Source organism: Chlamydotis macqueenii, chromosome 1 (genome assembly GCF_036417535.1).
Source record: "Chlamydotis macqueenii isolate bChlMac1 chromosome 1, bChlMac1.mat, whole genome shotgun sequence".
Lineage (NCBI taxonomy): Eukaryota > Metazoa > Chordata > Aves > Otidiformes > Otididae > Chlamydotis > Chlamydotis macqueenii.
In genome coordinates this window covers 106,370,933-106,388,079 of record NC_141556.1, presented here as the reverse complement: position 1 = coordinate 106,388,079, position 17,147 = coordinate 106,370,933, and the positions used below count along the sequence as shown (strand labels likewise).

At 38.6% G+C, this 17,147-nt stretch overlaps 1 protein-coding gene across 1 annotated transcript in view; it reads right to left on the bottom strand.

Annotated features, from left to right (window-relative positions):
- Positions 1–17,147, bottom strand: part of ROBO1 (roundabout guidance receptor 1) — a 538,100-nt gene that overhangs the window by 399,181 nt on the left and 121,772 nt on the right. The gene's annotated exons all lie outside the window — the stretch shown is intronic.

Here is a 17,147-nt window from a genome sequence, read left to right as displayed (position 1 = left end):
AAATCAATCAGTTATTATATTATTATTAGCATATTTCTAAAGTTTAATCTTTGCAAGGATCTTTTCAGTATTTTCTTCATTTAAAAAACTTCTTGCTCAACAGCAAACTTTTTCCCAATCAAACACAAAGTCTCCTGGCACTTTTTTAATTGTTTCAGATTGTTCAGCATTTCAGGTTTAGTTAGCAGAAAACAAAACAAAGTTGAAGATGTATCTTTAAAAACTGTGTTCACACAGGCTTCTGTTAGTTGCTGAAAGGTCACCGTGCTAAGAGGAGCAGTAAGGTGGCAAGTAAGTTTATCTTACAATTTTATTTAAGCTCTTTGGAGAAAAAGAGAGAGAGAGAAAAAAAAAGGAGAGACAGCACACATTTGGTCCAGTCTGTGGCTCCTTTTAAGGAAACAATTGATTTCTTTTGTATTTTTATTACTAGAAAAACTGAAAACAGATATCTGAGGAAAACAGAACCAGATCTCCCATTGCAAGGACGCTCAGAAAAATCTGTCTGGTGTCTCACGCGGTGCTCAACCGCAGGGAAAACCTGGGCTTGAGAAGAGCCCCTGACTGCTGCAGCTGGGGCTGAAGCCCAGCGGAGGTCAGGGAGGTGCGGTGGTGCCTCCGGGGAGAGCTTCGCAGAGGCCCAACAGAGCTGAGTTACAGCTGCTGCTGCTGCTGCTGGAAGGGGAGGAGATGAAATTATAGCATGGCAGGGGGAAGCCAGGGAGGGGAGAAAAGCAGAATGTCTGAAGGGATGAAAACTCCACATTTTCACTTTCATCCCTCTGATATTCTCAGGAATTGCTTTAGGGGGATGAAAGCCATCACTTGAAAGCCTAATTCCTCTGTCTTTATGCTTTGCAGGCCTCTGCAGAGAGTAGAGATGAAGTGATAATGAACAAGCATCAAAACCAGTACAAACTGTTGCCTGAATCCCAATGAAATGAGAGCAGCCAGATATATACTCCTTCAGCAAACATTGTGACCAGTTATTTTAGTTAACAGCATCAAACAATAGGGAGATGATATGCCCCTCCCCCCAAAAAAATCCTTGCAAGTAAAAGGACTCTTGTACAGTCTTATGGTCACAAAGACACAAACTTGAAACTTAAGAAATTGTAGAAGCAAAGCTGCACAACTGATCTTATTACAGCTTCCTCAGGCATGTTTTAGCCATTAGTTCCACAACCATATCAAAGTATTCCCCCAGCGTAGAGAACAGATGACGCTCAGTCAACAAGCAACTATGCAATGTTTGATTTCTTCTTATTGCTAATACATATTTCAAACACTGCTCTAATGATAGTTTCATATTGCTAAGTGACATTGCCCTGTAGCAATGGAAGGCCAAAGTGTTTGAAGTACATAGACACCAAATGCTGATTAGGAATCAGAATTCTTCAAAACCAACAAACTCACAGACACCGCTGCTGAATGTTCTGCAAATCTGAACTAATATATTTTCCCCAAAAGCCTGCAAGCTGGAGGAGGTACTGTTATAATCTCAATTTTAAAGCTTGAGATCTGAGGTGCCACTGTGGTTAGACTTAAGTTCTCTGGAGAAGTTTACTCTTCAGACTTCTACCACCAAGGCTTCCAGTGCCATGTTTAAAAGCCTGCAAAGCTGGAGCTAGTACAGGGAGAAGACGACACCAATGATGTTCCAAATGCCCTGAAGATCTCTGTGTTTTGGAGCTTTTAGTCTGCTGTCTGATAGCATGAGGTTGACTACTTTCATTTCAAAGTTTTGGCCTAGCTAGCCTGAGGGACCAACCAAGCCAAAATTGTTATTAGCCCGAATGGGTACATTTCCTGCCTTCATGAACATTACCAGACTGTCGTAGTTCAGCCCTGATCAGGACCAGACGACGCAGTCTCTCTCCCGCTCCCCCCACCCTCCGAGAGAACAGGGGGAGATGATATAAGAAAAACGGCTCAAGGTTTGAGATAAGGACGGGGAGAAATCCTTAAAGTTACCGTCACGGGCAAAACAGACTCGACCTGGGGAAAACTATTCATTTATTTTCTAAAACTAGCAGGAGAATGAGACAGGGAACAAGATAACCTCCCCCCACCCCTCCCTCTTCCCGGGCTTAACATTAGCTCTACTACCTTCCCCTCCCGAGCGGCACGGGGGGGGAAAAGGGAATGGGGGTCGCGGTCAGTTCATCACGCGTTGTTTTACGCCGCTGTATCATTGTCAGGGGAAGAACTCCTCGCATTCCTCCTCTGCTCCAGCGTGGGGTCCCTCCCACGGGCCACAGTCCTCCGTGAAACTGCTCCGGCGTGGGTCATCTCTTCCACGGGGTGCAGTCCCTTCAGAACAGCTGCCCCAGCGGGCCCTCCACGGGCCACAGCCTCCTTCAGGCCTCCACCTGCTCTGGCGTGGGGTCCTCCACGAGCTGCAGGTGGATCTCTGCTCCTCCGTGGACCTCCATGGGCTGCAGGGGGACAACCCGCTCCACCATGGTCTTCACCACGAGTTGCAGAGGAATCTTGGCCAGGAGCCATATTACTCCTCCCCCTCCTTCTGAACTGACCTTGGCGTCTGCAGCCGTTCCTCACAACAGGCTGGCAGACGCCTCTCAGGATCCTTTTTACATCTTATTCACTTCTCATCTCCTCTCCACTTCTTGCAGCCGGGCCGGGCCGAGTTGGGCCCAGTCGGCTGCCTGGCGGGAGGCCAGAGGGTGAGGCCTGCAAGGCCCATGAGGCTCGCGCCTCCCCCTCTCTGCCCCCCGCTCAGCTGCTTCACATCTTCTCCTCCTCTTTTTCCTGTTTTCCCCTACTTAAATACGTTATCGCAGAGGCGTTATCACGGGACATTCTGCTACCAATTGGCTCGGCCTTGGCCAGCAGCAGGTCCGCCCTAGGCCCGGCCGAGTCCACTGAACAAAGGGGAGCGACTTCTAGCAGTTTCCTACAGAAGCTACCACCTTAGGCCCCCCCTCACTAACAAAACCAGAACACAGACCAATAAATAACTAGTTGATTAAGCTACAAAGGAGCATTTACAATTCATAGGAAAAGATTAGTAAGCATGAAATACATTTGTCACTTCCACCAAATGTGATTAAATGATATAGTAGTTAATCTGTAATATTCTGAATAATATTCCTATTTAATATATCCAATCTTTAAAAATCTGTGCTTATGTTTACATGGCTAATATGAAATTGAATATAAACTACAAACTTTGACCGCTGTCTTCTATTTTTCTCTTTGTTCTTCCTAGTCCCCCTCCCAACAAAGCAAAAATGTAAGCCCTATTGCCATTTTTAAGTATGCATGTGGAAGAAAATTGATTGCTGAGGCAAAGTTATGTATATGCTGCAGAAAATAAGAACATGCTGACAAAGGTTTATTTTATTTAAGAGAAACAGTTTGTGACTGATTGCTTGGGAAGAAAACAAAGGAAAAGTTATTTTGGAGAATGTTCTGGCTCCTGGAATCAAGACAGCTTAAAGAAAACGAAATCTTACAGAGATACAGACATATTGAAAGAAAGACTGCTAGCTTGGAAACCATCTCAGCTGCTAACTTTTTAACTCAAGTATCTTAATCTGTCAATTTCTTGCTGAGTTACCATGATCAGATCAATGGTACCCAAATCTAGACAGGTAGTAGGATGCCAGACACCTCTGTGAATCTATTCCTGAGTCTCTCTTTATCCAGTTTATAAAATGGGAATAAAAGATTCCTAAATTATAAAATATGTATGTCCATATCAAATTGAAATGTGTTTTAATGTCCTTGTTATGACTATATATTACACTACCAAAAATGTTTCAGTAATAATCTCACAGGGTTTGACAAGTTATGAGGCATAGATTTATCTAAGACATTTCTTAACCACTTAACCTTCTTAACCACTGGAAGTTTAAGAACTGTGTAAGTACAACTCTTATCTTACTAATCCTATACTTTGAAGAGAATGTTGTATTTGCATTGTAATTACATCTTTAGTAATGTCAGCTGCTACACCCTGTAAAAGAAAGAGTTTTATTAAGCCTAAGTTCTCCACTACTCCTGAAAGCCAGCGCTTTGCTGAGCCTGCATAGGTGTTCAGTATTCTATAAAATAATGGTTTATCTCACATAACACCACTCATGTTTTACAGGCAACAATAGGGATTTCCTTTGACATAAAGAAAAATGCAAACAAGTTAAATATTAAAAATGTTGTTATTGCTGGTCTCTTAAATGGTCAAGTGACAACTTAGTCTTACAAACTCAACATTCTTAATATGAGACTCCTGAACTACAAAATCTAATTATGCCCACCAAGTACGTACCTTACACCTTAACAGTTTAGTTTTTGTCATTACTATAAACTAGTGTCAAAATTGCTTCTTGTATTTCTGTGCTACTACAGAAGCCCCTAGCAGCATTTAAACATGACATTTTGCAATAGCACTCAGTGGAATCCTGAAATGGTAAAAGCTGGAAATACCTTCCTTCTTCCCAGTGTCTCACTGAATGCAAACCCTACATTTGCAAAAACCTAATTAGCAGCTTCTAAGACTGTTGGCTCAGGTTCTGCTAATTTATATTATGAAATGAACTGCAAAATTAGTGGGTTTTTATTCTTTATTACATAAAGCACCCCTTGACATCAAACTGACTTCTGGCATCATGCCTGGTGAAGAAACCACAACAGCTTGCTATTTTGTAGTTTAAGGAATTAGTGACCTTTTAAGTATATCAAAAAAGTCTAATTTGAAATGAGTAAATAATGACACACTGGTCTAGCTGCATCATATCCAGGTTATTCTCAAGACGAAGAAGTCCCGACAAAAAAAAATCTTGGTACCTACAAATGCCATACGGAGTTCTCATGCGTTATTGTTGTATGACAAAATTATCTCCCCATTTTTCTTTCCCAAGATATTTATACTATATTGACATTTTTGCCCATTCTTTTTCTTCCAAATCTGGCAGAAGGAGGGTTAAATTATTTTTGAGTGCAGAAGCAGAGAAAAATAATTAGCTTAAAAAACTCCAGCCAGTCTGAAACGGCTTTTCCAGGCACAAAACTGCATGTTATCAAGGCCTAATTGTTGGGGGACTTTCCATGGCTTGAGGCTAATGCTCTCCCCAAGCAAAGCTGAGGATCCATCCTTTCTCATGGTTTGATGCTCCTGTTTTTAACCTTCATGGTTTGTTAGCCAGGTGACCTTCAACCTTTGATCCTGGAAAGACTATTAGCAGTGACTCCAGGAGATTTGCCTCAATAGCACGGCTGTAAGGGAACATTCCCAGGTGCATTATAAATGCAACTTATCACATCAGTCTACAATTAATCAATGTGATATCATTATACATTCCAAATGTGTATCTATAAATATATTATAACAAAATAAAGATGTATATAAAGAAAACATAGCATTTAGTGGAGATAAGTGAAGCTGCATTCACTATGCTGCTGTAACCCACTTTTATGTGTGTATTCCCCATTTATCCTAATCCAAAATAGGATTTATGCCAGTACTTTGCTTCAAGCAAAATCTTAGTATCATGACTGGAGAGTGTTCTTTAGACACAGCTATGGCAATCAATGACGCAAACTTCTAGAGAAACTACCTATGTGTTTTAACAGCTTTTGTTGAATTGGGGTCTAATCCCAGCCCTTTAGACTACAAATTAACATTTCAAAACTTGGAACAGGTTTGGCTACATGTCAGGTAAACAATTCAACACCTGCTATGTTTGGATCATTATTGTAATATCAATAATATCTAATATCCCAGAGCCTGGAGCTGTTTAGAAGAATCACCAGTGAGGAATAACAATTTTTTTTCTCCCTCCTTTTCACTGTAATTCCCCTTGGTTGCACTTTTCCCTTCTCTTCAAGATGCTCTGTTGCATTCCTCATTGGTGGCCTCTAAAAGATTTCTTTCAGGATAAAAGTCTAAAAGGAAGCTTTCTATGGTGAAAATGTATCACTAGTTAAATTCTACTGTGTTTGATATAGTTGTAAAATGAAGGCACACCTGATGTTGTATCTAGATACAGTATTTGAAAACAAGCCTTACATTATTCATTTTCTTCAATTTAAATCATAATTACAATGATAGTGTATGCCTAGGATGGGAAGAATAAGGGCTATGACAACAGAAGGTTCGATGAAGATGCCAAAATAACATGTTCCTTAAAACAAGTAAGACAAAGCAGTACTGTTTTAGTGAGTTTATGGAATCCGAAATATATGTTTCATGCATAACACCACATGATTCAAAACAGCTGACCTTTCCTTACAAAGAGTTAGGGAATTACTGACAATTACAACTTAAAATGGCTCTATTGACATAACTGTAACATGAACCAAAAGCCTCATCTTGCAAAGACTTTTGTGCTTCCTATTATGTGCTGCGGGAAGTCCCACTGACCTCACAGCTTTGAAGGTTAAGCAGGCAACTATGTCTTCTCCTCTGTATAGTTTAGTGGACTTGTGGTCCAGCAAATGAAGAACCAAGAACTGCCAAGCTAAAAACCAAGCATTTTTATTTGGGTGCTAATAATTATGTGGACTCAAAGGAAGGGAACTATAGATAAAAAAAGGTAGAGTCACAAGAATGGAAGAGGGAAGAAAAAAGTTCAGTTGAGAAATGAGCTTCAGCTGCTGACTTATAGAAGCATTTATCAAAAAAGCTCATGAGGATGTTGCATGCAGGTTCCATATGTGTGTGTGACTGCTGAATAGTCCATAGACTAAGAGCCATAGACACAGTTAACATCCCTCCTGAGCTTTCAAATTCTAATGACTATCAAACTTGACAGTTGTTTTGTTTCTTGGTTTTTTTTTCCTCCAATAAAGTTTATGGGTTGTATAATATGCACATAAAGTCTCTAGAGAGTTCCCATACCTATTTTAGCTGTACGGTACCCTTTGGTGATATTGCTCATAATCAGTCTTCAAGAAAGGGGAAAAAACATTTTCCAGACTATTTTTCTAAACTTAAGAAGCTGAAAAATAAATAAAGTGAATGTAACAAATAATTTCATCAGTAATGAGGGAAAGATATAAACCCTAAAAAAGCACAAAACCTGCCTCCAACTTTCTGCTCCTCTCATTCCAGTTTCCATTTAAGACAGCAACACAGGCAAAACCTTCATTGAAATTTCTGCATCGTCATTACTAGTAGAGCTGCATCACTGACAACAACACAGTTTAAAGCACCAATAAAGTCAATGCCCTCCTTTGTTACATGATCTCCAAATACTCAGTAGAATGATAGGATGTATGTTCAAAATGTTTCAACATCAGTAGAATATTGAACAGATATTTAAGTTTATTCCTTAAACAGCAGTTAAACATCTACTCCTTTTAAGCATGTTTAAACTACATTCGTTTCAACAGGACTTAATCATGTGGTTAGTGGCAATTATATGTCTTGCTGAATGAGGATAAAAGTGCTATGAAATTAATATTCGTATATAATTTAATAAAATTAAAATTTTAATTTGCCAGTGTCTTTTTAAGACAGACTTTGAAAGTGGTTTGTAAATATGCATATTCTCTAATAGACTTGTGCTGGGGAGTCCTGTAATAGTACAGTGCAGATTCCTCAGATTACACCAAAAAATCAAAATACCTATTATATGCAATGTCTTTCCTGTAAAATGATATGCCAACTTCCATAATAATTTGCTATTCTCTCTTTAGAAAACTTTGATATCTTTTAAACCTCCTAATTACAATAACAAATAGAAAGTCCTTTTTAGTAATAAGGAAGGAAACTGGCACAGAATCATAATAAAGAAAAGCCAGCTGAGGAGCCTGCTAGAAAACAATACTATGTATAATTGGTGTTTAATTATGCAGAATTAACAAATGGCAGCAGCACTGGTTGTATTACTTGACCAGGGCTCTTTGCCAAGTCAACAAGCTGGTTTTAATGTAGGAAGCAACTCATTCAGTTATCTGGCGCCTTTGAGCAGGGCCCTGACTGCTGCGTTCTCCATCTGTGTTGCCAAAAACATTTAGCAGAAGAAAGAAATCTGTTGATTTGCTAAAGTAAGATAAATTTCGGTCATTGATATGGGTGAATGCACCAATAAGATCATAAAAAAGTTTTCTAAACATTTTATTCATCTGGTGCCAATGATTTAGTAACACCACGAGAGCTCAAAATACTAATTAGTATGAATTTGCAGGGTTGATATATCATACAATAGAATATCAAACATGTTTATTTGAATACATTACCTCCACTAACCCCTCCCCTTTCCATACACACATACTTGAATGTATTTAAAAACATGTTTAAATATTTATGTTCTCTAGAGCCTGATTACATAATTTTCTCCTATGATAAGCAATTAATTTGCATTTGAAATTAATACTACTATGATGATACATATGAGAGGTTCCTGGAGAGCACGTACCCACCCCTGTAACAAACCCAAGCACTGGCCTCACCAGTAGCTCCTCCTGCTTCCTCATCACTGCTGTCTGCTGCACTCAAGAGATCTGGCCTGGCACACCTGCAACAAGGTGTGCTACTTCAGGGGAGCTCAATTCTATTTGAAAAAAAAAACTTTTTGAATGAAATACAGACAACAAAATCCTTTGGGGGATGGAGAAGGCAATAAAAACTCTCGGAGATCCCCAAAACCATGTAGCAGTCCGCCCCTTCTTCTGAACTTCTCTTTCATGTGTAAGTTTCTTTGAGGGTTGTCACCATGATAACAGTAACAGTAGCACACATACCATCAAATGAATGAGAACCTTCAACAATGAAAAGTGCATTGATACATATATTATATTTATGTTGCATATTTATGCTGTCTGCAGGAAGGCAGAAAAAACCACGGAGAGAGAAGCAGAATTTGGGCTTCAATAGAACAGAGAATATGGATTGAAAGTAAACAAATGGGAAAGTCTCTGTCAAACTCTTCTACAGATTTCCACAGATTCAGGTAGCTGGAGCTGGTATTGTTAAGATCCAGACTAGTTTTCTCTTACGTCACACCAGGATTTAGATTACTGCCAGATAGAGTGAGCTTGTCTTATCTGAAATCCTGTAACAATTTTGCCTGATTTTTCTCATAAAGAGTCATTTTCACAGGAATCTGATTGCAGCTGAAGAGAAACTAAGAACAGAAAAAATTGTCTTTGCGTTCAGTTCCTCTCAGGACAACAGAGTGCATGCAAACCAAGGACACCAATCTGTAGAGCACCAAGTATGACATAGAGCTAAATGGAGGCTCCTTTTAATATCCTTAAAAATAATAGGCTTTATAAGTCAACGCTGATTTTAATCCCTGCCTTTACTGGCCAAAACCCAGCAGTTTTCTCCTTCCTTTTTGCCATACTTTTTCAATGACATTCAGCATCATTAAAACCAGTTCTTAAATCCACAGCATGTTATGTTTCGAAATAGAAAGTTAAGTTAAAATGTCCCTCTGTGTGTGTGCGTATATCAGTGCATGACTTTACAAAGTTGAGCTATTTCCAACGCAAACACAAGTAAATCTGGACATCCTCATATATTCGGTATTTTATAGGCCCAGTAAAACTTGATCAAAATCCACTTACACTTGTCGGTTGTGTGACTTAACCTTTAAGGTAGATTAATTAGATTAACAGACCACATACTGTAGATTCCAGTACTTCCTCAATGGCTATTAAATTACACAGAAGGAATTATGTTTTAGAGTCCTGCTTCCTTAAATCAAATTCCAGTCTCATCACCTTTCTTTCATTTATTAGATTGCAAAGCTCTTGTTCCTTTTGTAATAAAAACTGAACCTCTGTTAAATTCCATCCTTAGTACTTGAAGTTATTCACGATTGTTGTGCTTAGGATCAGATAACCGCAGAATCTGAGTCTTCACTGGGATAATAGTTCATGACAAGTATCCTACCAAAGGAATGAAAAGATGCCACTTAATTTGTGAAGAGGCAGGGAGTAGTGGAGTATTCTTACTTTTAAGAGGCTGGCTACAAACCATGCCCCATGCAGACACAGCAGTGGAAGCGCAGAGTGGCTGCTGGCATGGCAGAAGAGAGTACCCAGGCTGGGAGACAGGTACTGCTTGAAGGAGGCCAATTCAGCCCTCACAGTCAGATGCTGACATACAGAATGCCTCCTGGTTAAGGCATGGAGTTGGGTAAATAAGGCTTAAGAAATACCTCTGCAACTTTCCCAGCGTGTTCACTTTTTCTTTCTTAAAATGTAGTCCAGAGAGCAAGCAAAGATTTTGTACACTTGCCTTGTATTCCCAGACAGAGAGGACCCTGGGCATGCTCATAACATGAGCAGAATATCCAGTATTTCCCAGAAAGCACCAGAGAAGCTGTATACACAAAACGCAATGCAACTAGGAAGCTGAAGAAAAGAGATGAGGTTTTGGGTTTTCTTGCACTTACATCTACCTGCAAAACATTCCCAGGATATCACAAAGAGCACGACTAAGAAACCTGAGTAAATACATTAAGCTTAAAAAACTAAGATGATCTGAGCTCAGATCTTTGTTCCGAAAAAGCTGTACAGCTGGGAGGAGTGTAGTAACAAACGGTGCCAAGGGAAGGTCTGCCCTCTGCACTTCTGTGATGCAACAGCAGAGAAGATGGAATCTAAAATTTGCGACACAAGAACACGACTACAGACATATCATCTGCTGCACGCCTGCTGATACACACTCTTCCACCCAAACGCCAGCATGCTCCTGCTGTTAAAATTGCTAGAAACATTGAAAGAGTTAGTATGGAAAAGCTGGTGGCAGTGCATCTTTTTAAGCTACCAGGATGCCTGGACTAGCTTTGAAGCAGTGCCATACAATCCGGCACTAAACATGCCGATGCGTGCCGAGCCTTGGGCTCCCATTAATGCTCCAGTATTGCAAATAACGTTCAGAACTGTCCCCTCAGGATGTCAGAAAAGCTTGTCACCATCAAGGACACCACAGTCTCATTCTTCTTTCTCTGCAGATTTTCTTTCTGGTCTATGATACTAATTCTACACTACATGCCTAGCTTTCTCACTGCATTTACTGCTGATGCGGCTCTTTCTGTGCTCCCCGTATTGCTGGAAGTATGTGCTGGCACATCCCGTTACAGCTAGTACAGTTACTTTAGTAGCTAGGGCAATCCATGGCTCCTAATGACAGGCCAATTAACTTTTGAGGGATAGTAACTTACCCACAATTATATTTCTCCAAAACTATGTAATTAAACCCATATCGCTTCAGTTAACAGCAAAGCAGTCTTGGAGAAAAAGCTTGATGAATAAAGACAAAAAAAATCCTCTACCTTTATTTACGGTGTGCAAAAAGCCACTTACTTGTATAAATTTTTAAGACAAATTTCATTTCAATCCAAGCAAGTAGGCAGAGCCTTTAAGCAGCTTGAGACAAAGAAGGTTTGGAACAATGGATGAAATAGCAAAGACTGACAACCCGGCACTTGTGATCAGGTAGCAGAGCCCAGGAGGGGAGCCGGATAAGGCAATTAAGAGCAGGTGATGCTTGCCAAGAGAAACTTCAAGTCTTCAGGCAATCAATGTTCAAGGGGCTTTAACAGAGGCTACAGAGGAATCCAAAGCTGCCCTAAATGTGCAGAACTTCTTCAGGACATGAACTGAGTCCCATGTCTGGTGCAAAGAGCGTGACAGGCTGTGAAGACTTCTTGCTATAATCATAGCAGTGTGTAAAAACATTATCTATATAGTGGTGGGGGTTTATTTTTGTTTTTGTTTGGAATTTTTTTTTTTTAATTGGACTTTTATGCCTTGCTGATGCTGACATCTTCATGCTTTGCACAGCAGGAAAAGGAAGAGTGTGCGTATTTTACAGTATCTATTCTTGCCATCCTATTTTGGATGCCATCTATGACCCTGAGGATCTCTCCACAGTGGGAAGCTCCTCCATCGTGATTCAAAGCACCTGAACTACAACTACAGATGGAAGACACTGTCCTCGTTTATTAAGTACGTGTCAATTGGAGATAAGCAGCTGTCCTGGTTCTGGCCAGGATAGAGTTAATATTTACCTGAGCTGGGTGGAGAACTGAAGCTGGTAGCCCCTATGGCTGGGATAGTTAACTAATTAGCTAACAGCTGGGGTTAATTTACCCAAATTAGCCAAAGGGCTATTCCATCCCATCTGACATCATGCTCAGTATATAAGTGAGGAGGGTGCTGAAGGGAGGCTCTCCTAGTTGGAAGAGACTGGATGTGGAGATCTGTTGTGAGCTATTATACTGTATTTGTGTTCCATCACTCTATTGTTTTCTTCTGTCATTACTGTTAAATTTACTTTTTGTTCAATCTCAACCCGCGTGTTTGGTTTTTTTTTCCTGGTTTTCTTTTGTTTGTCAAATCTCCTCCTATTCTCTCGGAGAGTGGGGGGGAGTGAGAGAGAGACTGCGTAGTCTGGTCCCTGTTGGGGCTGAACTACGACAGCAGCTAAAATAGCATGCCTAAAATAGGTGATATGACACTGCACTTTAAATAAAGCTAGAGGGTTTCTGCCTCAAAATGCTTACAGTTCTAAATAAGAAGGAAAATGGACAGAGCCTTTATTTGCTATACGCCACAAGTTAGCAGCAGAGAGAGAAACAGTACTCAAAAGTCTGTTTCTCCATTCACTAGACTTCACTTGCACAGACAAAGACCTTCATATGACCACATTTAGAACTTAAGCAAAAATGTCCTGCTAAAGAAAATCCTACCATGAATATTAGAAAAAAAATAAAGGCATCCTTCTCCCTTCCTTGTATCCTGGAAAAATAAAATTCTTTAATGCCTTCATCTTCTCACTTAAGATATAAATCTACATTCTGAACTCTATTTTTCTCCCATTTGATTACCATACTGAATCTGGGGGGAAAAGGCACACAGTGAAAGATACATTCTTTGAATGAAAAAAGGAAAAATTCTTAGTGTCACAGATGGCTGTCACGATGAAACGGAGCTTGTGTCTGCTGAGGGAATCAGGCATTAGTGTGAAATCTGAATAGAAAGGAACATAGCAGAAGGCAACATTTCAAAAGGAGTTCAGCACCAACTGGCATTCTGAGGGTTAATTTACTGCCAGGAACTGCTGGGCTTTTCGTTCTCAGTAGACACACAATAGACAGATCCCAAAAGTACCCATCATAATCACAGATGCTGGGGATTAATGCTAAAATGAAAGCTTCATGAATATTAAAAATATCAAAACTGCTAATGATGTAGGAGAGTTTGGAATAACAACCGATCTGAAAATCTAAGAGTGTGCCATGCAGACATAGTGAGACACTGTCTTTTAAAAACTGATTAAACCTACTCAATTTGTAACAGAAAGAGGCTTATGCATATTAGGAGCTGAATTGACTGCCAAACTTTACAAATTGCACGGGCTAATTACCATAATTAAGCTTTGGATTGAAGAAGAAAATTCCATTTATCTCAGAATGACTCAGTGGAACTTCAACAAAGGCAGCAAAGTACATCAGATGGTTTGGCCTTTTTTTTTTCCTCCCCCTTTTTTGCCTCTAAGTGGTGTTTCAAAAGCAGTTGTGAAAAAAATAATCAGAGTGACAGGATAGAAATAGTTTTGCTTGAAAATCAGAAAAAGTGCATAATCTAGGGATCTGATTTTGGAATTTGTTGTAAACCCTCCCCTACAAACTAGTACAGTAAAACGTTCTATTTTTCAAATATAAACTCTGACTCAGGAGTTAATGCAAAGCCACATGTCTTTTATAACCTGAAGCCACATGTAATTCCTGGGTACCATTTTAGCCACTTTTACAAAGTCTTCCACTAATCTCAAATGGGATTTGGATCTTGTCCTTAGGGAATGCTTAGTCTGCAAATAATAAAAGCACAGCTGTGAAAACTTTATTATGGGATACAGGGAAAAGTCTTACTGTATTTCCTTTCTTATCCTCGTTTAGGAAGAAAACATAATATGCAGGTCTTCCTTAAGCTTACCTAGGCTTTTAAGTCACATATGCATGAGACTATATTTACACAAAGACATCATGCAAAGGATGTCTGAGATACCGAGGAAGTATTTAATCCTCTCAGGTATAACAGGACTGACTTTTTGCCCATCAATTACTTTAGTTTTGTTTGCATTTATCTAACTTTTGCTTCTAGGAGGATGATGTCTATACATTTTAAGTTCTCTTTACAGAATGACTTGAACAAAATGGTCCTGAAAAAGTATACGCAAAGGTTCATTTCTAGAAAATAAAGAAAACTTGCAATGCATAAAAAAAAAACCCAACCCAAAGCAAATTAAACAGACCTGAATTTCATGCACTGCAGAATTCAAGAGTTATAATGTATCTACCATTATGGGTGTGCTATAAATACTTGTAAAAATAAATGTGAATTAAAGGCTTAAGTAAATATATGAAAGAAAACCAAGAAAAATTTACAAGATCTTCATGTCCAAACACGATTTTATTCAGCTACATTAGAAAAATCATGGGACCATCAGAACAGAAACCTGCAAAGAGAAACCAGGAACAATTTCCAAAGGCAGACAACTAGAAGTGAGATATATTACCCAAAAGAAGAGGGAGAAGAAAATAGTGATATTTATTTATCAGCATTGGTGCTTCCAGGAACCACTTGAATTTTCTGGAGCACATTTTAAATAAATTTTCACTAACATTATAAAGAACATATTCATGTGTAAGCATGTAAGAGATAAACAACCAGCCAATTTTCATACAGAATTTGCATCCATCATGACAGATTCAAATTTTAATGTGATCTTACTCATCTTATTTATACAAACCATACATATCTGGTTCTAAAAAATTCTAATCTCATATAAAAACTAAAATACAAAGTACCACCACATGTACTGCTTGAGGAATCAACAGAAAATACATTAAAATACCAGATCATGGGTACTTTAAAAAAAAATCTTCCACCTATACATGCCATGCCTTTCCCTCTTTTGTATGGCTGCTAATAAAACCAACTCTGAGATAGGCATCAGCTGAAATTCCCCACTATGCAAACTAAGCATCCTGGCAACTCCATTCTGCATTCTGAGTCATCAGAAGGCATTTACTTCACATGCTCAAAATTAAGCTCATGTTACTTTGTGTGGCAGCAGAAGAAAGAAATACAAGTTGTGGAGACCCTCTAGTCATGAGGAATTTCTGTGACTGGGATACGTTAAGTTATGATGTCGAAGATATATGTATGTGAGCAATTTTGTCTGTTATTAATTCTGTATATGGAAATGTATCAGTCTCCTCATGGAACATGGAAATCAGTCGATCAGACACAGAGATGCAAGTAGTAAAGGAAGAGGACAATCCCAGATTTACATCACTTTCACTCTTTCTTATGCTTAGCATTAAAAAAGGCACACACATTCATTAATGACAAATATAGTAAGGAAAATTATCCCTTTTATCTTTTTTAAAGAATCTTCTTGTGTCCTTGTATGGGGATCTATTCTGGAAACACACACAGCTTTTACTGGATGAAATAGCATTAGAATAAGCTGCATTGTAAATTGTCCTAATGCAATTATGCCAGATTCTTTTTATATCAATCTATTATCAGAGATTCCATTTTATCTTTTTTTTTTTTTTCTCACAGTCCTGCATCCAGTGGAAAGCTCTGTGGCCAGAAACTGCATAGGCAGCTTGCGACAGGCCAACCATGGAAACGTCCAAACCTTGCTTTTAAGTGGAATAAAAAGATTAAGTGACATCTACAGACCAAAAAAAAAAAAAAAAATCATTATTCCTACAGTTAGACACTCACTGACAACTCAAAATCGGCACTCACAGATCAACACCTTGAGTGAAAGATGCCAGCACATAAGATGTCCATACTTCACCTGATTTTTTGTCAGAGGGACCATTCCTTAAGTACTTGTGGCTAGAATGAACTTCATATAGAAAACATACTACTTAATAAAACAATCTCTGTGCTTTCTCTGAAACATTTTCCTTGCCCTCACTTTAATGACAGGAAAAAAAAAATCTTTTCATTCATAGGTTTGTAAACAATATCTTAAAACATGTATTACTTTTCACAAGAATATCCATAACTTAAAGCAGGTCAAGCACAATTGTGTGTGCTATGCAAGATGCTTTACCATTGGTACTCGCTATTGTTTATCCCTCAGATAAGAACTGGAAAGATAAATTCTAAATATTTGAGTTTTGAGTGAATGAATGTTCAGTTAATGATTCAAGATTTCACATAGTCTGTTCCCTTTCATTGGCCTGTTTGTTTTTAGTTTCTTGTTTAAATAAACTAACCAAACCACTTAAAATACCTCAATCCAATCTAAAATCTTGGAGAAGAGGTACAGGAAAGAAAAACTACAGCTCTGTCATCTATTACCTGCATAACACTACTGTCTTCAGAATATTTAAAATTACGAAGAAGTACAAGGATTGCATATTATTGAAACTGCATTAATAAAAAAATTTCATCCAAATAATTGTTGTATATTTCGTACTTCTAGAAAGAAAATAAAACTGTAAGTAAATGTTTTTTTAGAGACTGCAACTAAAAAAAAAAAAAAAAAAGGTATAGTTTTAAACCACTGATGTTTCATCAGCTTAATAAAACATTAAGGAACTTTAGAAACTGGTATATTATTACTCAAGAATAGTTTTTATTACAGTTAAAAATGTCTGTTATTTCTGAAGTCATGCAGGCTTTTCTTAAGTTTTCTTTGCATATATTCCTGTTCTGTGATAGTGGGCTAACATCCTCACACCTTGCTCTGGGGTTCAGAATAAAGATGTTGAAGAACCCACCTCTGGTCCTTCAAAGGGCTAAAAGAACCCAAAAGATGCCTTTGTTAAAAACTCATTCTTCTGCTGGCCTAGAAGGAACAGGGTAATTTTATCAGCTGATGCTGATGAGGCTCTGGAATTCTTCTGAGGAACATAATTCTTCTGAATTGCACACATGGATGTTAATCTGTCAATGCAGTACAGCATAAACATACAGGTTTTCATTTTTTTCTTATTTTTGAAGTATTTCCAAATATAGAGTAGAAATAAAGTCACTCAAGTCATCTTGAGCCTTTAGTATGAAAATGTAGTCATGATCTAAGAGAGATCTGTAATGATCTTCAGAAGGAGTAAATTGGGAAATACCCCCAGGCTGACCTGTACTTTGGAAGAGAACATTCATTTATATTGCACTATGGACTATAAATATGCTGA